This window comes from Cervus canadensis, chromosome 7 (genome assembly GCF_019320065.1).
Source record: "Cervus canadensis isolate Bull #8, Minnesota chromosome 7, ASM1932006v1, whole genome shotgun sequence".
NCBI classification, from domain to species: Eukaryota; Metazoa; Chordata; class Mammalia; order Artiodactyla; family Cervidae; genus Cervus; species Cervus canadensis.
The window spans coordinates 22,922,846-22,948,803 of NC_057392.1; the positions used below are offsets into that span (position 1 = coordinate 22,922,846).

Genomic DNA, 25,958 nt, shown 5'->3' on the forward strand with positions numbered 1-25,958 from the left:
TAATTGTCTTTTCTTCATCAGTTGACCATATATGGGTGGATCTATTTCTGGACTCTGTATTCTGTTTAATTGCTTTATACACTTGTCCTTTCACCAACAATGCAGTATTTTGGTTGCTGTAGTATTAGAGTAAGCCTTGAAATCAAGTAGGATGAACGCTCCAACGTTACTTTTCCATTTCAAAATTGGGTGTTTTTACTTTTTTTTTTTTTAATTGGAGTATAGTTGATCTACAATGTTGTGTTAGTTTCAAGTATACAGCAAAGTGATTCAATTATGCATACAAATATATCTATTTTTCTTAGATTCTTTTCTGCTATATGTCATTGCAAAATATTGAGTATAGTTCTCTGTGCTATATAATAGGTCCTTGTCAGTTATCTATTTTGTGTATTTGTTAATCTGTATGTTTGTTAATCCCAAACTCCTAATTTATCCTTCCCTGCCCCTTTTCCCTTTGATAGCCATAAATTTGTGTTTTATGTTTGCATCTATTTCTGTTTTGCATGTAAGTTCATTTGTGTCATTTTTTGAAATTCCACATATAAGATATATCATATGATATTTATCTTTCTCTGGCTTACTTCACTTAGCATGATGATCTCTAGGTTCATCCAAGTTGCTGCAAATGACTTTCTTTCTTTCTTTTTTATGCCTTCTTAGGTAGGTTTATTCCTAGGTATTTTATTCTTTTTGATGTGGTGGTACAATGGGATTGTTTCTTTAATTTCTCTTTCTGATCTTTCATTGTTAATGTGAAGAAATGCAACAGATTTCTAATTTTGTATCCTGCAACTTTACTGAATTCATTGATGAGCTCTAGTAGTTTTCTGGTAGAATTTTCAGGATTTTGTATGCATAGTAGCATGTCATCTGTTTTCCTATTCTAAGTCCTTGGCTTTTCCATAGAAATTTTAGAATTAGTCAATTTCTACACAAAAGACTGATTGGAATTGTGTTGGATCTTTAGATTCATTTGAGGGTAATCAGCATCTTCTTTATTTTTATTTTATTTTGGGGATAAAATTGATATATCATGGCTGTCACCATTTTAAAGTGTAAAGGTCAGTGGTTTTCAGTATATTCACTAGCTTATGCATCCATCACCACTGTCTAATTCCAGAACGTTGTCGTCAGCCTTAAAGGGAAGGGGGTGACACATCCATTAATAGTCATTACCTATTCATTCCTTTCTCCCAGTCCCTAGCAACCACTGATCTACTTTCTGTCTCTATGAATTTGTTTGTTCTGGATACTTTATGTAAACGGAGGCATGTATCACCTTTTGTGTCTGGCTTTTTCACTTAGCATAATTGTTTCAAGGTCTGTGTATAGTACAGTATCGTTTAGTACTATATGCCTTTGGGGCCTAAATAATAATCTGTCATAGGGATATGGCACACTTTCTTTATCTGTTCATCAATTGATGGATACTTAAGTTATTTCCACCTTTTAGCTGTTATAATTATTTATGAATATTTTTGTATGAATATATGTTTTAATTTATTGGGTTTCTATCTAGGAGTGGAATTGTGGGACCAAATGGTTACTCTTTGAAGAAATGCCAAAATATTTTTCAGTGTGGCTATACCATTTTACATTTCCACCAGCAATGTTTCAGTGTTCCAATTTCTCTGTATCATCCAATTTTGGGGTTCTAGCCATCTTAGATGGTGAGAAGTGGTATCCCATTGTGATATTGATTAACATGTTTCTAGTGACTAGTGATGTTAAGCATCTTTTCGTGTGTTTGTTGACCATTTGTATATCTTCTTTGGAGAAATATCTATTCAACTTCCTCTCAATTTTTAATTGGTATGTCTTTTTTTATTGTTGAATTTATAAATTCTGAATACTAGACCCTTAGATATATAATTGATATAGTTTTTCTCCCATTCTTCTTTGTATTGTCTTTTCACTTTCTTGGTAGTGTGCTTTAATACACAAAAGTTTTAAATTTTAATGAAGTTCGATTATCTAGTTTTTCTTTGGTTACTTGTGCTTTTGGTAGTGGGCTTTGATACACAAAAGTTTTAAATTTTTATGAAGTCCAGTTATCTATTTTTTTCTTTGGTTACTTCCAAATCCAGTGTTATGAAGCTCTTGTCCTTTTTTCTTCTAAGTGCTTTATAATTTAGCTCTTATATTTAGGTTTCTGATCCATTATGAGTTAATTTTTCTATATGGTGTAAATCAAGAGTCCAAATTCATTCTCTTGCATGTGGATATCCAATTGCCCCAGCTCAATTTGGTGAAAAAACGATTCCTTCCTTCACTGAATGGTCTTAGCATCCTAGTTGAAATTCACTTGATCATAGATGTATGGGTTTATTTCTAGACTCTCAGTTCTAAACCATTATCTACATGTATACTGTTATGCTAGTATTGGGTTGGCCAAAAAGTTCATTCATTTTTTTTCTGTAAGATGTTAAAACTTTTTGGCCAACCAGTACTATGCAGTCTCAAATTCCATAGAATTGTAGTAGGTTTTGAAATTGGCAAGGGTGAGTCTTTTGACTTTATTCTTCTTTTTCAAGATTGTTTTGAGTATTTGGATATTCTTTTGTTGTTGTTGTTGTTGTTTGTTTTGTTTTGCAGTTCCATATGGGTGATAGGATCAGCTTGCCCATATATGTAAAAAAGGATAGATGGACATTTGACAATGATTATCTTGAATCTGTAGATAAATTTTGGAGTATTGCCTTGTTAAATATATGAAGTCCTTCAATCCAGGAACAGAGGATGTCTTTATTTAGGTCTTTTGTAATTTATTTCAGTGATATTTTTTAGCTTTCATGATACAAGTCTTTGTTGTTTTTTGTTCAGTTGCTAAGTTATGTCCGACTCTTTGCGACCCAAGACTGTAGCACACCAGGCTTCCCTGTCCTTCACTGTCTCCCAGAATTTGCTCAAACTCATGTCCATTGAATTGGTGATGCCATCCAACCATCTTATCCTCTTCCACCCCCTTCTCCTTTTGCCTTCAATCTTTCCCAGCATCAGGGTCTTTTCCAATGAGTTGACTCTTTGCATCAGGTGGCCAAAGTATTGGAGCTTCAGCATCAGCCCTTCCAATAATATTCAGGGTTGATTTCCTTTAAGATTGATTGGTTTAATCTCTTTGCTGTCCAAGGGACTCTCAAGAGTCTTCTCCAACACCACAGTTAAAAGCATAAATTCTTCAGCGCTCAGCCTTCTGTATGGTACAACTCTCACATCCTTACATGAATACTGGAAAAACCATAGCTTGGATTAGACAGTCGTTTGTCAGCAAAGTAATGTTCTGCTTTTTAATATGCTGTCTAGGTTTGTCATAGCTTTTCTTTCAAGGGTCAAGCATCTTTTAATTTCGTTGCCGCAGTCACTGTTCACAGTGATGTTGGAGCCCAAGAAAAGAAACTCTGCCACTGTTTCCATTTTTTTCCCCATCTATTTGCCATGAAGTAATGGGACCAGATGCCATAATCTTAGTTTTTTGAATGTTGAGTTTTGAGCCAGCTTTTTCAGTTTCCTCTTTCACCTTTATCAGGAGGCTCTTTAGTTCCTCTTCAGTTTCTGCCATTAGGGTGTATCATCTACATATCTGAGGTTGTTGATACTTCTTCTGGCAATCTTGATTCCAGCTTCTGCTTCATCCAGCCCGACATTTCACTTGATGTACTCTGCATAGAAGTTAAATAAGCAGGGGCCAGTCCTTTTTCTTTTTTTGGTTTTCACAATACAAGTCTTACATTTTAGTTAAACTTATTCCTAAATGTTTTATTATTTTCTATGCCTTTGCAAATGTAATTGTTTTCTTTATTTTATTTTGAAATTTTCTTATTCATGTAGATAAATACAGCTGATTTTTGTATACTGATCTTATGTCTATTTCTTTTACAAGTTCCAATCCGTATACTCTTTATTTCTTTTACTCCCTTTATTGTGCTTGGAATCTCCAGTCTGATGTTGGTTAGAGATGGTGAGAATGGACATCCTTGCCTTGTTTCTCATCTTGCGCGGATAGCATTCAGCTTCTCACCATTAAGTATGACGATAGCTATAGGTTTTCCATAGACGCCTTTATCAGGTTTGTGCTCAGTTACTCAGTCATGTCTGACTCTTTGTGACCCCATGGACTATAGCCCACCAGTCTCCTGTGTCCATGGAATTTTTCAGACAAGAACACTGGAGTGGGTTGCCATTTCCTACTCCAGTGGATCTTCCCGACCCAGGGATTAAACCCGCAACTCTTGCATCTCCTGCATTGGCAGGCAGATACTTTTTCATTAGCGCCACCTAGGAGGCCCTTTTATCGAGTATAGGAATTTAAGAATTTGTATCATGAATGCTTGTTGAATTTTGTAAAATGCTTTTTCTACATCTATTAAAAAAATGGTTTTTAATTTTTAATCTGTAAAATGGTAGATTACATTGCTTGACTGTCAAATGTTGAACTTACATTATTGGGTCAAATCCTACTTAGTTATGATGTATTATATAAAAGGGATTTGTTTAAGTATTTTTGTATGTATGCTCATGAAGGATTTGGGGGCGTAAGTTTCTTTCCTTGAAAGTGGTTTTTGTGGTTTTGTTGTTGATGTAAATTTGACCTCAGAAAATGAGTTGAGAAGCAACTTTTTTATTTTATTTTTTTTATTTTCTGGAGGAGTTTGTGTAGAATTGGTGTACTGTATTTCCTAATTGTTTACTAGAATTTTTCCATTAAAGCCATTCGAGTGTGGTATTTTCTTTGTCGGAAAGTTTTAAACTATGAATTCAATTTCTTTGTTGTGATACTCGTCACTTTTTTGCGTGGATCCATCAAACAAAAGTTTCTGTTTGATGCCATCATCCTTCTATTGGAGCAGTCTCCTTTAACATTTCATGTGATTTATCTTGTCAGATATCTTTTGGTTAGCCAGAAAGTTTGTTTGGGTTTTTCTGTACTTTGTGAGTAAATTGTTCAGGAATAAGGACACAGTAAACACATTTTGTAGAAACAAAACCTGAGATAGCTTGATAGGTGTAGGCCTTTATTAAAAGCATTTCTATAGGATATACTTCAAGAGGAAAGAACGTTTCCTGTACAGAAGCTCTGAGATTTAAGAAGAAATTAAAAACAAAGAAGGTTGAGTGGATTTCAGTGACTCCAAATATACATTAAATGCTTAAAGCAATGAGGCAAATGTCTCCTGGGCTTAACGACAAAGAGAAGAACTAAAATGCATGACTAGGGCCACATGAGGGAGGAGGGAGTGGAGTTACAGCATCTTAAGACCCAGGGCTTGTAATGGGTGGAGAGAGAAAATATCAGACTTTGATAGTTAGGAACTCATGTGATCATTTTTAGGATAAGAAGTAAAAAGAAAAAACTGTATAAAGTGGTAGAGGGAAATATCTACAAGAAGGCAAAATGTATGAAGTATATAAAAAATATCTACAAGAAGGCAATAAAGGAGACATAAGAAACTTAAGAAATGTAGAAAGCACAACATACAATGGTATATAAATCTAGATATACCAAAGCTTCTGTACTATCAGTGGCCTCCATGCTTTATGGAGCTGCACTGAGAGACTGCCACTCAGAACTCCTGTCTCCACAACCCCATGGTGATGCCATCGGCGAGCTTAAGATTCGCTCCTCATCCTTGATTTTCTTGGTTTAATCAGAATATTATTTCTGGGTCCTCTGTGTTCTTTCCTTCTGGGATTTAAGGACCTCTTCTTCGTGTCTTTCATACCTTCTTTCTCTTTTTCCTTTCACTCTGCGTTCTGGAAAGTTCCTTAGCTTCATCTTCTTTCTGCTTCACTCTGAAGCTGTGTCCAATTACACAGTACATGTCCATAGTTTCTTAGGTTTTTTTACAATATCGTTCCCCCTCAAGTTGTCTATCTGTTTCTCCCTCCTGTATGGAAAATCATGTCCAATGCTTTGAACATAGAAATTGCAAGTTTATTGTTTGCCCTGTGATTCTCAGAGACTGCCATTATTTTGAGCTTGGTGTGTCTTTTTCATCACATTGTGCTGTGCTGTGCTTAGCTGCTCAGTCGTGTCCAACTCTTTGCAACTCCATGGACTGTAGCCTACCAGACTCCTCTGTCCGTGGAATTCTCCAGTCAAGAACACTGGAGTGGGGTGCCATGCCCTCCTCCAGGGGATCTTCCCAACCCAGGGATCAAACCAGGTCTCCCTCATTGCAGGCAGATTCTTTACTGTCTGAACCACTGGGAAAGCCCTTTATCACATTGGTTTTCTTCAAATGCTGTTTCTTAGTTGGCTGATGAGGTTTGCATTGTGAGAATGCCTGTCTCTGGTGAGTCCGGTAGGAGGTTGCCAGGTGTGTGGCCAGGATGGCTTGTCCCAGGCACCCTGCCTCTCTCCTCGCACCCTGCCTCTCAGGAGTGGGGACACTGCTGCCCTGGCGGGAAGCTGCTGCTTGGGCAGCACTCTGCAAGCCTCTCTGGCCTCCTGCTCTCAGTTCTCTCCACTTCTCTGACTTCTCCACACAATTCTCTCACCTTCCTGACTCAGGCTTGTATTCTGTACTCTGCTTTTCTTTCAGTCATTTCTCCATAGACTTCCCCTCCTCTGCTTCCTTTCAGCATTGTTTTCTGTTGCTGTGTAATAAGTCACCCACGACTGGGTGGCTTAAAACAACACATATGTACTATCTTGGGGATTTGGTGGGTAAGAAGTGAAGGGGTGGCTTCACTGGTGGTTCTGGCTTTGAGTCTGCCACGAGGGTGCAGGTGTGGCTGCACTCTGTCACCCGCAGGTCAGCTCGGCCAGAGGCCTTGGCTCCCAAGGGCGGCTCCATCCCCTGAAGTGAGAGATCCAAGACTGGGAGAGAGGAGGAAGCCACATCCTTGCCCCAGGTGGTGATGGCACTCGGCTCCCTCGTGCCCCACCGTGTCCTTTACAAGGTGTTACCAAGGGGAGGGCGCTGTGCTGTGCTTTTTTCAGGGAGAATCCCTGGGTGTATCTGCACCTTGCCCGCTGGCTGAGGAGCCTCTCCGGTGTCCTCAGGGGCGGAGGATGTCTCTCCTCCTGGACCACCACTCACCTTCAGCTCAGTGGATGAGCTGGGCTTTTCCATGTCTTACAGTTGTGGTTATCTTCATTGTCTTGTCTTTAGTTATAGGCTTTTGTCTACGTAACTTAATTTTAAAAACAGTGTGTGTCTGACTTGCTTTCTTGCTCATTGTTGAGCCAGACACACCGTTTCCAGGAGTTTCCAGGCAGCTTACTCTTGGGCAGCCAGTGCCGCAACCAGGCCTGCCCTGCCCTTCCTCTTACCCACAGTTTAGCTGGAGATGAGGTACAAATGGCCAGGGCGTTTCTATTATTCAGGACACATTTTGCGGTTCCCTATTTTTGGCTTGGATGACATATTGGATGATGATTTATTTATTCAACACCCATTCGGTTCTGACTGTGCTCTGGTCATGCCCGGGCCCTGTGCGGCACTCTGGGCACAGTTTTCCAGCCATAGCTCCCCACCTGCTGAGGCTCCAAGTGAGGTGAGCCCTGGCCCCTCAGTGCTGGCGCAGTGGTGCCCGTGGTCATGGAGGAACTTGCGCTGCAGGGCTGTGCACACAGATTTCATTTCTGCTCTCCTTCCCCCCTTTCCCCTGAACTCTGCAGAGTACTCGGCAGTTGAGAAGGTAGAGGGGCAGGATTAACTTGAGTGCCTGGCAGGGGCGAGGGCCAGAAGGGGTCTCCCAGATGTTGATGGTGTGGCCGTGGTGGCCCTGGTGACCTGGGCTCAGGTGCGTTCACAGCTTCCCACGTGGGCACTTGACCTCAGACCTCATCTCAGTGCTGTCAGCCCTGTGGGAGCGGTTTGTTTTTCCTGGGCTGCAGTGGGCCACAAGCTCCACACAGCATCTGACACAGCCACCTTGCTCTTCTCTCGAGGCCTCTGCCCCGCGTGTCTGCTCCCGGAAGCCTTCATCTGGTCACTGTTTCTGGGGTCTGGTCTGGCCTTGCTCAGGACTCAAGGGGCCTGAGTCCATCTTTACCAAACAAGCGGCTAGCTTAGCTTCTGATCATACAGTGCATCTACTGCTGCATGTGGCTTTCACCACTAAGAACCCTGCAGAAAGACAGCTTTACTATTGTGAAACTAGCTTCAAGCCCCCTTCCCCTCTCTTATTCTTCTTGAAATCATTGTTTCTGTGACATACTTTCACGTAGACGACGGTGCTGAGCAAAAGCAGCTGGCTGTGCCCTTGTCGCCCCCTGTGTGTGGGCTGTGGGGTGTCCCGACCCCACTTCTGTCCCCGTTCATCTCACTGCTGAAGCCCCTCTCAGAAGCTTGGCTTCGGGGTGGGGGGGCAGTGCACTCATGGGGCAGCTTCTGCTGGGGGTGGATGTGCCCTCAGAGAGTTTCCTGGGAGGGAAGGCAGATGTGGTTAGTGCCTGGGAACCAGGGTATGGAGTCAGCCACCCTGAGAGTACTTTCACACTTTTAATTTAAGCAAAGTCATAGAACGTAAAAGTCAGCTTTAAAACGTTTGTTTCTCTTTGCCACATTCTGGCGAGGGGGAGCAGTGCCATCAGCCTGTGTTTGCTAAGTGATCATTGCCAGCAGGAGACAAATGTGAGCTTCCTGGGTGCTGCCTAGGGCCGGGCCACAGACACTGTTCCCTGGGGAAGGCGGGCTGTGGCCAGGGCCCCAGAAACGTGGTCTACGCAGGCAGGGTAGCTGATGCAGGCCCAGGGTGGTCCTGGGCAGGGCGTTGACTCCCTCTCCCCTCCCCGTGGGCACAGCCTGGAGGACCTCCTCCCTGCACATGCATGTGCCCTGCACACAGGGAGCTGCGAGGAGGGCCTGGTCCAGGGAACTAGAGGGACATGGGTGCAGCAGGCCCCTAGAGATCTAGACAGGTTTCCAGATGCCAAGTGGAAATAAGTGTGTGTGTTAGTATCTTGTATGTAAAATAAGACAGAGATGAGTGTGGCGATCTCCCTGTGTCTCTGGCATGGGCATATGCACACCCCCTGCAGTTGCACATCCAGCCCACACCCAGCCTGATCCAGAACCACCCTGCCTGGGAGCCGCCCCTTTTGGGTGTGGCCTGTGCCTGTTTGGCTTGGAGGGGCTGTCTTAAGTACTCCTCTGTCTTTAAGGCTCCATCTGTGGCCAGGTGGTTTTGCTGGGGGCTGGGATGGTGGGTGGCACTGGAGGTGCCCAGTTGGAGGTGCAGCTGTTTCGGGTGGCACAAGGTGGAGCACCTGCTCCAGGTGGAAAGAGCCGTGGGAGCTGGCGGCCCTTGTGGGCCAGATCACTGGGGCTGCTGGGTGCTGTGGATGGAGGTGCGGCGGGGGAGCCTTTGGTTGGTGTGAAGCAAGGAGTGACGTGATCAGATGTTTTGTTTTAGAAAAATTATTTTCCTGAAATGAAGAAGTTGGTAGAAACAACAGCTAAAAATGTTAAGAAGACAACACACATGAACAGGGAAAAGTGCTTGGGTGGAACTCAAGTCAGTAACTGTGTCCCTGCCAGAGGCCCTGTCCCTGCCAGAGGCTGTGATGAGCTGCTGGGCTCAGGGGACTCCCTGTCGCTCCCACCCCCACTGGCTCCTGCAGGTGAAGATGTTCTCGTTTAGAATAACGACTTTGCTTTTACTTACAGTAAATTGCTGAGGGCATTTCAGTTACACAGTGAAAATCATTAGCAGAATTCTCGTTGTTTAGCATCAGGCTGTGGGGTATAATTGTGCTTTCTGATGGGTGGCAAAGCAGATACATTTGAAGGGAGATTTATTCAGATTTTCCAGTATATCATTATCACATTCTTGTGTGATAGTTTCCTGATAATTCAATGTGATTTAGTAAAATATATCAGCTCCACTTTCCCTTGTAAGTTGCTGAGATTTAAATCTGTTTAGCAGATTCATGTGCCCATTTCATGTGCCCTCAGCCTGAGCAGCTGGTTCAGTTCTACCTAAACTGCCCAGTGGAGGGGATACGGAGATGTGCCCTGTTCTTCCAGTGGCAGCCCTGATGTGTGAGTGCGAATCTGTAGGAGGCAGCAGGCTGGGCTTTCCTGGAGCTTGGGATGATGCCCTGCAGATCTTGTGTCTCCTCCTGCTTTACTAGGCCCTGCTAGGTGCTGAGGTGGAAGGGCCTTCCCCATGCTGCTCTCCTGCAGTCTGTGACCAGTGCCTCCCTGTCCTCCCGAACCTGTGCCTGGGTTGCGGGGCTCTGTGTGTGTCCCCTCCCCGACAGGAGGGCTCCCTGTGTGTGTGTGTACCCCCTCTCTGACAGCAGGACTCCCCATGTGTGGGGCTGGTTGTCAGTCCCCCACGGAACACCTGACCCCATAACCACCCAGGCAGTTGTTCCATTTGTGTCCACAGAGAGGGAACTCACCATTTGGGTGATTTCAGTAACTTCTTGGAAGGGCTAGAAAATGCGAGTGGCCAGGGAATGTGTGGCCTGGCGCTGCTTCCCCTGCCCCGCCCCCCCCCCACCCCCACCCCTTGCTCCCGCTGAAAGTTCTCTATCAGGTCCTAGAGCGCTACATTTCTTTACAGCTTGTCTAGACTTGATTTTGTCTAAAGCAATTTTAAATTCTATTATAACTTTGTTTCTTGATACACTAATTGCTCTTGCTTTTTGAATGCCATCTTATAATTTTTTGATCTCCCGTTTCATGAGTTTTTGTTTTCTTTCTCTGAAAGCACATGGCAGGCTGCAGACTCAAATCACTTATGTTTCTTTCTGTACATATTTCTGAACATATGTTCTTCTTCTACCTCCTGCTGTGTTTTGGTGTTGTCTTTGTGTGGCATAAGTTTTTTCATGGCTTCGGTGTTTCTCCTCCCTAAAGCAGAAATCAGCTTTGTCTCCCAAGGTGGTGGACATATCCTGCATGGGCCGCCCGAGTCCTGTCCCAGGTCTGTGGACTTTGAGCTGGGCAGCAGTTCACTTGGGCTGGGCCTCACATCACTGTGGGGGCCAGCAGCCTGTAGGGTGCTGAGAGGAGGCTCTGTGGCCTCTGATTCCTTCTGGTACCCGCTTTGGCTGGGACCCTGGTCTCCCCAGCCCCAGCCTCCACACACACTACTTCTCTGGCAGGACTGCAGAGGGGCCTCCCAGCTACCTGTGCTGTCACCTCAACGCGTGTGGTGTGAGTGTTTGTTGTCTTGATTTCTTAGCTTGACTGATTAGAAACTGGGGTGGTGGGGAATAAAAGTGCCTTCACTGCCCTCCAGCACCACTCAGAGGGTTTGTTTTCTGCTCTTGTGTAGCCTGGAGTCTGCGTCACTGTCTGTGGAGCGACACCTTCCTCATGACACTGTGGCTCTTGTCACCTGGGACCAGTCTGTGGATTTTGTGACATTAATCTTTCCCATGTCTGCATCAACAGATGGTATATTTTGAGGCCAGGATGCTGGGCTAAGTAATGACTCCATACAGGGCCCCACAGGTGATGTGTTCAGTGAATGCACTAGTTTCGTTTGGAGCACTTGGTGGGTATTCAGTGATGGCACAGAGAAATCTGAGTTGACGGTAAACTCAGCCGTGTAGTGTGGCAGGTGGCTAAAGAGTTGTTGTTGTTCAGTTGCTCAGTTGTGTCTGACTCTTTGTGACCCCTTGGACTGTAGCACACCAGGCTCCCCTGTTCTTCACCATCTCCAGAACTTTGCACAGATTCTTTTCCGTTGAGTCGGTGATGCCATCCAACCATCTCACATGCTACTGCCCTTTCTAAAGAGTAAACGTCAGTTTTAAGCCCTTTCAGAGCAGCATGTTGTCCCAAACAATATTAGTGGGGTGGGGGCTGGGCAATGTCACTGAAGAGTGTGGCCACGAGGACAACCACTCTTGTGCAGCTCCACCCCCATGCCAGACTGGAGCAGAGCAGGGAGAACTGGGGGCAGCTGGTGCATTAGGTCCCATGAAGTGTCCTTCTCCAGGTTCCTGGGGCTGTGAGAGGGCGGCAGGGAGGCAGCGGGGCTACCCCACTTATAGCCTCTGGGACTGGATACAGTGTAACTGGAACCCATGGTAGGAACCCAGGGGTCCAGAGCAGACTCAGGGTAAGGAGACATTGGAAGGATTTCAGAGACAAACCATGAAGGTGGGAGGCACTGGGGGGCCATGTCCATGGTCCACAGTCAGATGACAGAGGGAGGTGGTCAAGTGTGGGATGAACCCAGGTGACTCAGGATAGCCATTCAGTTCTTAGGTCATGTCATCACCTGGACTATTTTAGATGGCAAATTCAGCTATATGCATTTCCTCAGGTAAAGCATATCTGAGTTTAGTTGTTATATTTGAGGGAAATAGGACAATTTGGTTCAGGACTGGCAGCGCCCTGTAGTGCAAGGGGAGTTCAGTGTGCAGCAGAGAACCCCCTCCCTTCCCTCCACTTGGCTTCATAGCAGGCTTGGACTCTAGGTTAAGGAACAGTTTTCCTTTTAAGATTTGCATTACTTCCCAAATATTAGCTAAGTCCAGAAAGGTACAAACCCTAGATGTTGGAGCAACCAAGCCTTCTCCAGTCAAAATGACCTACTTTTCATATTTTCTCTGAAAGTCTAACTTTTCTGATGAAGTCATATTTTCCCTCCCATACCTTTGGGATGCACAGTTTTCCCAGGGAATTGCTGCCCTGTTCACCCATCACCTATCCCCTGAAAACGTGGTGAGCACCATTCTTCACCTTGGCTTTCCTGGAGTTGCAGCTTGATACGGACAGAGCAGGAGCACAGCGGCCATAGTCATCCGCTGCCATCACCACCATGGAGACGTGCCTCCCGGGAGCCTGCAAACGCCTCCCCTCCCTAAACTTCTTGTCCAGGGCCAGCTGTGCCAGGAGTAGAGCACTGGGGTGGGCGGCATATGAAAGAGGGTTTAATCTTAGGCAGTTCATGTTTGAAGTGTGATAGAACCAATCTGAGCCATAAAATAAGTTTAAATGATTTCACATTCACACCAGCTATGTTCTCTGACCATGATGGACTCAAACTAGAAATCAGTTATAGAAAGGTATCTGAAAAATCCTCAAATACTTGAAATTAAATGTCAAATTTCTAAATAACCTATGGAGCAAGAAAGAACCAAAAAAGAAATGAAAAGTGCTTATTTTGAAATGAATGAAAATGAAAACACAAGCACATCACAGTATTTGCCATGTAGCTAACGCAGCACTTGAAGTAAACTAAGGGTATGAAACACCTCATTAGTAAAGAAGAAATGTCTTCAGCTTCTACCTCAAGGAACCAGGAAAAGATCACTTTAAAGTAAGCAGAATAAGGGAAATCATAGGAATCAAAACAGGAATTAATGAAATACAAACTAGAAACAATGATAGAGAATATCAGTGAAAGCAAATGGTAGTTCTTTGATAAAAATCAATGAAATTGATCAACCTCTAGCCAGACAGGAAAAAATGGATACATTATGATCAGCCTTATGCCAACACATTAAGTTACTTTAGCGGAAATGCATATTGTTTTTTGAAAGAAAGTATCAATACCAAAGCTAACTCAAATACAGGTTGATTATCCTGATTCTCCAAAATAGATTTAAAAAGTGAATTTTGTTGTAAACCACTTCCTCTGGCCCAGGAAAAACCTCTAGGACCAAATGACTTTACTAGGGAATATTATTAAATATTTAAAGAAGAAATATTGCCAATTCTATAGAAACTCTTTCAGAAGATTGAAAAGGAGGGAATACTTCCAAAATTATTCTGAGTCCAATATTACCCTAATAATAAAGCCAGGCAAAGATATTAGAAGAAGAGAAACTGTGGACAGGTATCTCTCATGAACATATATGAAAACTCAACAAAATTTTAGCCAATCAAATAGAATAACTGATTTAACTTTATCCCAGAAATTCAAAGTATCATTTACATTCTAAAATTAATCAATATGTTGTTTGGTTGTTGTTCAGTCACTCAGTCGTGTTCAACTCTTTGTGACCCCATGGCCTGCAGCAAACCAGGCCTCCCTGTCCTTCACCATCTCCTGGCGCTTACTCAAACTCATGTCCATTGAGTCGGTGATGCCATCCAACCATCTTGTTCTCTGTCGTCCCCTTCTCCTCCTGCCTTTAATCTTTCCCAGCATCAGAGTCTTTTCCAATGAATCAGCTCTTCGAATCAGGTGGCCAAAGTATTGGAGCTTCAGATTCAGCATCAATCCTTCCAATGATTATTCAGGATTGATTTCCTTTAGGATTGACTGATTTGATCTCCCTGCAGTCCAAGGGACTCTCAAGAGTCTTCTCTAACACTACAGTTCAAAAGCATCAATTCTTCGGCGCTCAGCCTTCTTTATGGTCCAACTCTCACATCCATACATTTCTACTGGAAAAACCTTAGTTTTGACTATATGGACCAATGTCTGTGCTTTTAACACTGTCTAGGTTTGTCATAGCTTTTCTTCCAAGGAACAAGCGTCTTTTAATTTCATCAATATAATTCACCCTATTAACAGACCAAAACCCAAAAAACTGTATCATCTCAGTACCCGGAATAAAAGTATTTGATACAATGTAACACCCACTCCAGGGGCTTCCCTGGTAGCTCAGATAGAAAAAAAAAAATCTACCTGCAATGGGAGAGACCCGGGTTTAATTTGTGGATCAGGAAGATCCCCTGGAAAAGGGAATGGCAACCCACTCCAGTATTCTTGCCTGGGAAATCCCATGGACAGAAGAGCCTGGTGAGCTACACAGTTCATGGAGTCGCAAAGAATTGGACATGACTAAATGATTAGCATACACAACATCCACTCCAGGTAAAAGCTTTCAGGAAACTAGTAATAGAAGGAGGCTTCCAGTGAATGGCATCAGTGATGGGTTCACAGCTAATGCTGTCAAGGTGGTGAAACAGTGACTCATTCCTCTGCAGTTGAGAGTAAGGCAAGCACACGTGTTCTCAGCTCTTCTATTACATATTCTCCAGGAGGTTCTGTAAAGTTCAGTAGGAAATAATAGACATTGAAATTGGAAGGAAAGAAGTAAGACTGTCTTTATTCTCAGTCAACATATTTGTCTATGTAGAATATCCTATAGCATCAAAAGGAGGCTGCAAGAATAACTGGGTTTAGCAAGGTTGCTGTATACAAGATACAAAAAATCAAGTGTATTTCTCTATACTATCAACAAATAATTAGAAATGGAAAAACAGTACATCTAATAGCTAAACATTGCTGAATGGAATTATTGAAGACAGATAAATGGAGAGCTATACATTGCACAAAGACTCAGTGTTGTTAAAATACTAAGTCTCCTCAAACTGGTCTGTGGGTTCAATGGACTCCCAAGGAGAATTAAAAATAAAACAAGGAGATTTTGATAGAAATGTGACAACTAACTCTACTTGGTTCCATGATTTATTTTTGAAATAGTGTAATCACGACAGTGTGATGTTGGTGTTAAGAGAGACAAATTGACCAATGAGTCAGAAATAGACTTGCACATAGATGGGCAGTTAGTTTTCAACAATGGTGCCAAGGTAGTTTAATGGGAAAGGGCTAGTTTTGTTAAAAAATGGTGCTGGAATAATTGCACATTCAAATGCAAAAAAAGAAAGGCAAAAAAAGACCTTTCATCCACATCTCCCATCATGTATAAAAATTAATTTGAATCAGATCAGAAATCTAAACTTTTGTACACCAAGAACAAAACATGAATTTTTTTGTGACCTTGATTAGGCAAAGTTTACTTAGTTAAGACATTAAAAGCATTATCCATCAAAGAAACAAGTTTATAAATTGGACCTCATTAAATTAAAAAAATTGAAATTTTCTACTTTCCAAAAGACAGTATTAAGAAAATGACAAGACAAACCACAGACTGAGAGAAAATATTTGCAAATCTAATTGACTGGAATGTATAACTGACTCTTAAAATGCAATACTAAGGAAACAAACAACATAATTAAAAATGACCAAAAGATTTGACCATCCACTTCACCAAAGAAAATGTGTGGATGGCAAGTAGGTAACATGAATAGAATTTAAGCATCACTAGTCATTAGCTAAATGCAAATTAAATTCACAGTGAGATATTACTTGGTGTGACCCATCTGCCAAGCACTGGCAAAGATGGAGACCATCCCATACTGCTTGTGAGAATGTAAAATGGTACCTTTGCTTTGGAATCATTTTGGCAGTTAAGCCAAAAAGCTAGTTAAATATACACCCGCCAGCCATTCCACTATGAGGTGTTACCCAGTCATAATGAAGGCACATATTCATACAAAGCTTTGAGCAAGAATTATTTTTTTGGGCTCCAAAATTACTACAGATGGTGACTGCAGCCATGAAATTAAAAGACGCTTACTCCTTGGAAGGAAAGTTATGACCAACCTAGACAGCATATTAAAAAGCAGAAACATTACTTTGCTAACAAAGGTCCAGCTAGTCCAAGCTATGGTTTTTCCAGTGGTCATGTATGGATGTGAGAGTTGGGCTATAAAGAAAGCTGAACGCAGAAGAATTGATGCTTTTGAACTGTGATGTTGGAGAAGACTCTTGAGAGTCCCTTGGACTGCAAGGAGATCCAACCAGTCCATCTTAAAGGAGATCAGTCCTGGGTGTTCATTGGAAGGAATGATGTTAAAGCTGAAACTCCAGTACTTTGGCCAGCCACCTGATTCGAAGAGCTGACTCACTTGAAAAGGCCCTGATGCTGGGAAAGATTGAGGGCAGGAGGAGAAGGGGATGACAGAAGATGAGATGGTTGGATGGCATCACTGACTCAGTGGACATGGGTTTGGGTAGACTCCGGGAGTTGGTGATGGACAGGGAGGCCTGGCGTGCTGCAGTTCATGGGGTCTCAAAGAGTCGGACACGACTGAACGACTGAACTGAACTGAACTTGAGCAAGAATGCTTGCAGAAATTTGTTTTTTAATAAACTGAAATACTGGAAACATCTCAAATGTCCATCCATAACTGAATGACTACACAAATTGTGGTGTATGGTCACATAGTGACATTGGGGAATCCCAATTATGCTGAGTAAAAGTAGTCAGACCAGAAGTGTGCATCCAGTATGCTTCTATTTATATAAACTTTTAGAGAACGTGAGTTCTTTAGTGTCAGAGAGCAAGTCAGCGGTTGCTTGGGACATGGTGGTTGTTGCCAAGCAGAGAGGAAAGGATTGCAGATGGCCACAGAGAACACCAGAGTGTGCCTGCCCCTTGTCCTGACTGGTGATGACTTCATGGAGGTACACATGTGATGAAACTTTTCAGTGTGTACACAATATATGCACATCTTAGTATATGTCCTTTATATCTCAAAGCTGACTGACTGATTGATTTTTTTTGCCAAGAAGAAAGCAGGACCTTTTTATGGAGCAAGATAACATTGTCTAGAGCCCAAATTATTTTCAACCACAATGTCCAATATTTAGTGAAACATTAGAAGTGGACCAGTGAGCAAAAATCAAGAGCTGAGGACTAAACAAGAGATGAGAAACTAAAATCACAGAGGATTATATAATTGCTCTACCGGACAAAAACTTTAAAACAATGAAGATTATTAATTCCAAAAAAGAATATATTAAAAATAGAAAATTTCAAGTGAAATCATAATCTATGATGTCATAATCTATGAATATCCTATGACTTAAAAAAATATAGGATCTGAAATGAATAATTTCACTGGATGTCTGTAACAGAACACTGGACTCAGGCTTCGTGAAGTGGGCAGTGGTTCAGTGAAGTGTTGAAGCACAAGAGAAAAGAGACTAGAATAATACAATGTGAGAGACCTGTGGGGTAGAGTCAGAAGATCTCATGCGTGTAATGAGTAGCCCAGGAAGAGGGGAGATTTCAGAAAAATATTTGAAGATATAAAGGCCGTGGAGTTTTCCAAAGCATTGGAAGATATGCTTGATTCTGAAACAGCTGACCCTGAAATGAATAAATAAAGAAGCAAGCAAACAAGCAAACAAAGCTAATTTTTCATGTAGGGGCATCATTGCTTGACTCTTAAAAACTACAGCAAAGAAAACCTTCAGAGCGACCAGAATTAAAGATGGCCCATTGCTCTCAGGGGACTTCCCTGGTGGCTCAGATGGTAAAGAATCTGCTTGCATGCAGGAGACCCAGGTTCAGTCCCTGGGTCGGGAAGATCCCCTGGAGAAGGGTATGGCAACCCACTCCAGAATTCTTGCCTGGAGAATCCCATGGACACAGGAGCCTGGTGGCCTATAGTCCACTGGGTCGCAAAGAGTCAGACACGACTGAGCAACTAACACACACACACACACACACACACACACACACACACACACACACACACACACACACACACACACATCGCTCTCAGAGCAGTATCTGGTGTGTCTCGTGGTCGGTGCATGCACACACTACTCTGGGTGTGTGTCCTGAGCAGAATTGCCACATCCTGGCTTATACACTCATTCTACTTTGCTGGCTGAGGCCTCAAAGTCTGTACTCGTAGCAGCAAAATGCAGACCCTACCACACATTTCAGGCAATCACCTCTTCCCACTGCTTCTTAAAACTACACCAAATTTTAGAGAGCAGCATCCTTTTTCCCCTCTCTACAATGACTTTTTTACCTCCAAATTAAGTAAACAAACTATTAGGAGTAGTGTTATAACACCATGGCTCCAAAAAAGGGACATTCACCAATTCCCTGTTGTAACCATTTCCACCAGAAAAATCCTTCAAGCTAGGCTCCAACAGTATGTGAACTAAGAACTACCAGATGTACAAACTGGATTTAGAAAAGGCAGAGGACCCAGGGATCAAGTTGCCAACATCTGTTGTATCATAGAAAAAGCAAGGGAATTCCAAAAAATAATCTACTTCTGCTTCATTTAAAATCTACTTCTACTTCATATTAAAGCCTTTGATTTTGTGGATTACAACAAACTGGAAAATTCTTAAATGGATGAGACTACCAGACCACCTTATCTGTCTCCTGAGAAACTTGTATGCAGATCAAGAAGCAGCAGTTAGAAACAGACATGGAACAATGGACTGGTTCAAAATTGGGAGAGGAGTACATCAAGGCTGTATATTGTCACCTTGCTTATTTAATTTATATGCAGAGTACATCACGCAAGATGCCAGGCTGGATGAAGCATAAGCTGGAATCAAGATTGCTGTGGGAAATATCACCAAAACTTCAGATGTGCAGATAATACCACTCTAGTGGCAGAAAGCGAAGAAGAACTAAAGAGCCTCTTGATGAAGGTAAAAGAGGAGAGTGAAAAAAGCTGGCTTAAAACTCAGCATTCAAAAAACTAAGATCATGGCATCTGGTCCCATCATTTCATGACAAATAGAAGGGGGAAAAGTGAAAACAGTGACAGGTTTTATTTTCTTGGGCTCCAGAATCACTGTGGACAGTGACTGCAGCCACAGAATTAAAAGATGCTTGCTTTTTGGAAGAAAAGCTGTGAGAAACCTAAACAGCGCATTGAAAAGCAGAGACATCACTTTACAAACAAGGACTATATAGTCAAAGCTATGATTTTTCCAGTAGTCCTGTATGGATGTTTGAGAGTTGGACCATAAAGAAGGCTGTGTGCTGGAAAACTGATACTTTGGAATTGTGGATCTGGAAAAGAGTCTTGAGAGTCCCTTTATAGCAAGGAGATCGAAACCAGTCAATCCTAAAGGAAATCAACCCTGAATATTCATTGGAAGGACTGGTACTGAAACTGACGCTCCAGTACTTTGGCTACCTGATGCAAAAAGCCAACTCATTGGGAAAGACCTTGATGCTAGGAAATATTGAGGGCAGGAGGAGAAAGCGGTGACAGAGGATGAGATGGTTGGATGGCATCACCAACTCCATGGACATAAGTTTGAGCAAGCTCCAGGAGATGGTGAAGGACAAGGAAGCCTGGCATGCTGCAGTCCATGGGGTTGTAGAGTCAGACACGACTGACCAACTGAACAACAACCAGAAGACATGGCAGGAATGTCCTTGTGCACATGTCTAGATGAGTAGCAGCACCCTATGTGTGTCCATTCTGTGAGAGGATGTAGACAGACCTTCCCAACTCGTGGTTCTGGGTCTGGTTCCGTGTGTCTCGGTTTTCCCCAGGCTGGGACCCATCCTTAGATACTAATGTGCTTGGCTATGCTGGAACTCTACCTGTAAATGCACTCAGAGTACAAAAGAACTGTGAACCTCAGAAAGGTTTATAAGTCTGTGAAGAAAATAGTGCAGAAATGAGGATGTGCCTCCCAAAGGGACTGTCCTGCAACAGGGTTCCCTGGGAAGCCCCGCCTCCCCAGCTCAGACCATCAGCCTTGCTTACATCCCATTCGTGCAAGTGCACACTCTGCTTATTTACTTCTCATCTGCTTATTTCTTTTATAAGTTTGTTTTCACTGTTAATTTAAATACTTTTCTACTTGTAAAAATGTTTGGTTATCTTTGGTTGGGATTGAATGCATCATAACTTTTCTAATTAGTGGATACATGTTTTTTTCCTGTATAGTAGAGGGATTTTTCAGAAGAAAATAGTAGCCTAAGTGACTGGTGTTTAGAAGTTCCCAGTGCACCTCGCCCTCTCCAGCACCTGGTAGGGTATTGCCAGACCATTATATTAAGGCAGTGTAGTGGGCATGTGAAGTGAAAGTGAAAGTCACTCAGTTGTGTCCAACTCTTTGCTACCCCATGGACTATACAGTCCATGGAATTCTCCAGGCCAGAATACTGGAGTGGGTTGCCTTTCCCTTCTCCAGGGGAATTTTCCCAACCCAGGGATTGAACCCAGGTCTCCTGCATTGCAGGAGGATTCTTTACCAACTGAGCCATCAGGGAAGCCCAAGAATACTGGATTGGGTAGCCTTTCCCTTCTCTCGGGGAATCTTCCCAACGCAGAGATCAAACCCAGTTCTCCCGCATTGCAGGCGGACTCTTTACCAGCTGAGCCACCAGGGAGGTCTGTGTATTTGCATCTATTTCTGGTTTTAGTTTGCACACCTTTGACCACTATGAGACTGAGCATGTTTTCATGTGCTTGTTGGCCATTTAGACCTCTTCGTTCATGAAGTACTTTTCTCAGTTCCTACGCGTTTTGCTATTTATGTTTATATCATGTATAAGGGAGAGCAATCAGGCTTGCCCCGGATGTTTCCACGGCAATTTTCACCAGAGACAGTATACAAAATCTTTAGGGAAGAAAGAATTTTCTCAATAATCCATTTTCAGACATGTGAGGACCTGGGGAGAAGTGATGCTTATGCACCCTCACTGGCAGGGCTCCTTGAAAATGGAGCCAGACTCCAGACAGCGCAGCGGAGTCAGGGAGAAGGGCCACAGACAGGCTGGTGGGGACCGAGGAGCAGGGTTCCAGGTGGGGGGCTGTCGGGGTCGGGGATCTGGTATTGCAGACCTTGTTCATTAGGTGGCAGCAGCAGAGTCCACAGCAGTGACGGGAGGGAGGCAGAGGCAGGGTGTGCAGAGGGGACAGGGGCGCCAGTCATGCGCTTCATGCGCTTCAGGCCAGCTAATCAGTGCACAGGGATTTAAGAGCATCATCCAGAGTTACTAGCAAAAGATCCAAAAATAGCTTGAGGACTCACACTGGGCAGTGGGGGGTTGTAACTGTGGTCACTCCTGACTCATCCTTGTGAGTCATCGCCTGTCCTGCTTAGTGGATGAGGCCCCACACACAGTACAGATACTTGGTAAACATGAGGAAGAGCTCAGCCTCATTCAAGATGTTTACAGCTTTCAAGTGTCAACAATTAAACTGTGGTAACAGCTTTCGTCCTTCAATTTGTCAGAGTTCGGAGTGTTTGAGAGTGAATTGCATTGGCAGTGGCTAGAGAAACAACACTCAGGAATTTGATGGGGATGTAATTTGCAGAGACCCATATGGAGATGACTTTGGTTAATTTCTCTGAAATTAAAAGTGTACAGTATTTCACATCTCATGCCAAGGTACCTCTGATTGTGTTGAGTCAAAAAGTTCTAAGATGCATTAAAGAATCACATGCCAGGTGCATAATGGACACGCATGTTCCTTCCATGTGCATGGAATGTGATGGATGGATCCACCGGGCGGTGTTTAACAGTGACTGAGCTCAGAAATGTTACCAGAGGGTCTTATTTTTCATTGTTTAAATGTTTACTCTTTATATTTAAGTATCTATAGTTTTGAAGAGTTATGAAAACCACCCAAGACCAAGAAAAGTTTTAATAGTTACATTAATAAAGGAATCTATATGCATTGCCAAGGTCATGTCAAATTCATGATGTGTTAATATTATTTAATAATTGAAACTTGAACCATGAAGTAAGTCAGCCATCACTGGGTAACACGGCGAGTGGAGAGTATTCTGGCATCATTGGTGTCCCTACGGAAACGGGACACAGAACACAGTCACTTGAAGTGCTGTGAAGGCCACAAGCCCCACCCTTGCCCGTGCCCTCTGAGGGAGCATCCCCGCCCCCACCAGGAGAGTGCATGCATCCCAGAGCGGCCCGAGCCCTTGGAGGGTCTCCAGCCAGGTCACCGAGAATCTTCTGGTGGGCATCGCCAGCCCTGCAGCTCTCCGCTGAGCCCAAGGCTCCTCTGTGAAGTGGTGATGATGACTGCTCCCTCACCCTGCCAGAGTGTGTGAGAGAACAGGTGTGAGAGTGCTGGGAAGTAACAAGTGCTTAGAAATTGTTAGTGTCTCTTCCTTGTAAAGACTTTTTGCGCTTTCATAACCCAGCCTGTATTTCTGGAACATTCTTCATTAGGTAGGATTAGAAAAATGACTGGACCTTGCGGTTTTAGAGCGTTTTGGAAGTGTTTCCCTGCTGCTGGCATCCACTGAGGAGCCTCGGGAGGGTAACCCCGTCCAGGGCAGGGCCCCCTCCTCCACACTTTACTCCATTAAGGGGACGCAGCACTTGGCTGGGCCCAGAGCACCTGGACACCTCTGAGTCTTCAAGTGTGTTGCCAGCTTTTAAATGTATTTCTGTTATAACAATTGCTAACGAATGCAAAATAAATTTCACGTATAAAGGTGTTATGAGCCTCCACGTGTGAGGATGACCAGGAACAAGCGGGGCTGAGCGGGATCTCGGGCATGCCGAGCTCATCAAGTGACGTGACATTTTTCCCTTGCTTTTTGGTAGATGGACAGTGTCCTTGCCCACGGGGAAGCAGGCGGGCTGGCAGGACAGGCGTCCCCAGGCCGGGAGGAGGAGCCGCTCGCAGGTACTCTCATCTACCCCCGCTGGTGACCTGCTCGCCCGGCCCCCCCGTTCCAGCCAGTGACGCCTGTGACCCCCGCCTCCCCCTGGCCTGCTCTGCCACCTGTGCCCTGCCTGCGCCCAACCTCAGTGCCTGTCGGTTGACCCACCTCAGCCCGGATCTGACCTTCCCCTCCCATCCCAACGCCGGGCCTGGTCCTCACTTCTGGTTGACCCTTTGCTTGACCACTTCTCTCCAGGTTCTTAACTCTCAGTTGTGCTATGACTCCCAGTAACCTGGCTTGGCCACCAGGCACGTGAGAGGCCCCTGTTGGGGGTGGGCTCCCACCTGCTGGTGCTCACAGCCTCTCAGATGTGCTTTTTATGTGTTCATTTCCTTCAACAGGGTGGTTTGTAGAGAACTGAGAAGGAACGTTGGTTCCTGCCGCGATGCGGTCGGGCTGCGTGCTGCTGCCCCTCCTGAGCCACAGAGAATGGCCCAGTCTGTCACTGGCCTAGGAGCAGAGTGAAGGAGATGAGATGCTTCAGAATCAGAACTGATTTCAGGAACAATTTTAGATGAGGCTGGGAGGGTAGGGCTGCTGTCCCAAAGTCTGCAGAGTCGCTGGGCAGACAGCTCAGATCTGCTATCTGTACCCGGTCTGGCTCTGGGAGGGGTCACATCCATCAGCAGACACAGTGATGGGCTCTGTTCCCAGAGACAGCGTCAGAGGTAGACACAGCCTAAGTAGCCTGGAGGTGAGGCACTCCGTGTGTAGGGAAAGGGAGGGCGGGGAACAAGCAAGTGCTCGTGCTCCCCACTGGGGCCGTCCCCATCGGGGCTGTCAAGCATCCACAGGAGTGTCAGGGTTGCCTCACTGAGGTGACATTTTAAGTAAGGGTGAGGGAGCAAGTCATGGATGGGGAGGCAGAGGGAACAGCCTGTGTGAAGGTTGTAGGAGAGGAGGCTGCAGAGCAGGTGGGGGCCAGTGTGGCTGGAGCAGTGGGAGGGTGGGGCACTGGGGCCAGATAGCAGCTTCTACTCGGGGTGGGGTCCCAGGTAAACCTTTAGAGCCGAGCAGACTCCATCCTTCCTGTGGGTGGGGGAGGAGAACTGGGCTTCACCCAGGTGGTCTGCAGAGACAAGGTGGAAAGTGGGCGCACGTGGAGAAGAGAGGGGAAGAGCAGGGCAGGAGAACAGGGGCTTTGATGACTGGCTGCAGCTGGGAGGGGGGAGTGAGGGGGAGCCCAGGGGAGTGTTGTCAATGAGCGAAAACAGGACTGGACCTGTGAGGGCAGCAGGGGGGCTGAGGGGCCACGAAGTCACGAAGCAGCTGCAGACGTGCTGGACAGCAGGTCTGTCCCAGGAAGCTGAGAGGGAACCCGGGAGCTGAGAAGATGGGGAAATCCTGTGAGATGCGTGTGGTCCTCATGAACCTCCAGTGGTCGCCCATTGGTGACACACAGGACGCCCTCATGTGGGCCAGCTTACAGTTGAACTTCTTCCGGCCTATGGGCATGGTGCAGGGATGTTCTGGGGGCCTTTCTGGGCCGGGGAAGGGCAGGGTGGGGGGCCCTAGGCTCCACGCCATCTGTGGTGTAAGAAGAAGTGGCAACCTGGGGAGAGGCGTGGCACTGTGGGGCTCTGGGCTGTGGCTCTCATCAGGCGGGAGGAGGAAGCAAGTGAGGACAGAAGGAGTCAAGTGCAGGCGCAGAGCTGATGTGGCTACTCCCCAGGTAGACCAGGAAGGGGCCTTCCTGAAGGGAGAGCAGCAAAGGCGGGCAGTGACCATGGTTGACTTTCTCTTCAAGTTGGTGGCAGTTGTAAATTGATCTCTATCAAAGTAGAATATAACTTAGAAATATTTAAAAAATACAACCGCCTTTTCCAGTTAGAGAACAGTACTTGGTTTCTATGGTAACTGCCAACCATTTAACTAGGGCAAGTGTTACGTGGTGACATGGGGTAATTACAGACAACGGGGAAATTGCAGGGTAAGAGTTACATAAATACAGAGTGGCTGCGTGGTTAGCTTCTGCTGCTGAAGTGAGGCTGTGGCCGTTTCCGGCTGTCTGTCTGCTCCAGAGCCTGCCCTCGGGCTGGGCGGTCACCTTGGGGCAGGGGCCCTCTCTGTTCAGCCTCTTGCATGTGAGTCCCACTCTCCTCCCTGCTCTGCACTGGGACCTCAGGCAGGTCATCCCGAGGCCCACTTGACCTGTGCCTCTGTGAGGCCCTCCCAAGGCCAGGCTGGAAGCAGATGGAGGCTGTACATTGGCCCCAGGCCATGGCCATTGACATTAACTTATCAACCAGAACTTAAGAAGGGTGTTTCTGGACCTTTTTTTAATCAACTGGCTATGAAACAACCCCTAAATAGGGTAAAAAGACAAAAATCAGAGCACAAATCCATCTCTCCCAGATTGGAACAGGATGGTCAGAACACTCACCTACTGTCCCCCCTACCAGAATCCTCCAAAGACAGAGTTTAAGACCACAGAGTCCATGCTGTCCCAGGAAACAGGGGCCACCAAGTCAGAAGCTCAGACTTCAGGTTAATTACCAAGAGACAGAAGCAAATAACATTTGTGAATGAAAACATCACAGGAGATGTGTGGCGAGCCTACTGCAGGTAAGTGTTTGAATTTGGACACTCGCAAAACCAGTATCCATGCAGGCGAGTCATGTCTCTCAAAAGCAGACTGTGGGCAGAGCCGAGAACTGTCACACACTTGAGAACCACAGAGCAGGGGACAGAAGTACCAAGTGCAATGAAAGAACATGTTCCAGGGAAGACCTAATGGCATGAGGAGACGAGTATTC

At 44.8% G+C, this 25,958-nt stretch overlaps 1 protein-coding gene across 15 annotated transcripts in view; it reads left to right on the top strand.

Moving 5' to 3' along the window:
* The window catches only part of PCBP3 (poly(rC) binding protein 3), a 220,894-nt gene that overhangs the window by 109,418 nt on the left and 85,518 nt on the right, over nucleotides 1-25,958 (top strand). For 3 of the 15 annotated variants that reach the window (XM_043474618.1, XM_043474620.1, XM_043474623.1), the window contains one exon: nucleotides 23,081-23,162. The exons of the other annotated variants lie outside the window; for them this stretch is intronic. The gene's annotated coding sequence lies outside the window, so the exon portion shown is untranslated. The remainder of the gene's footprint in view (nucleotides 1-23,080; nucleotides 23,163-25,958) is intronic. 15 annotated transcript variants of the gene reach the window in all.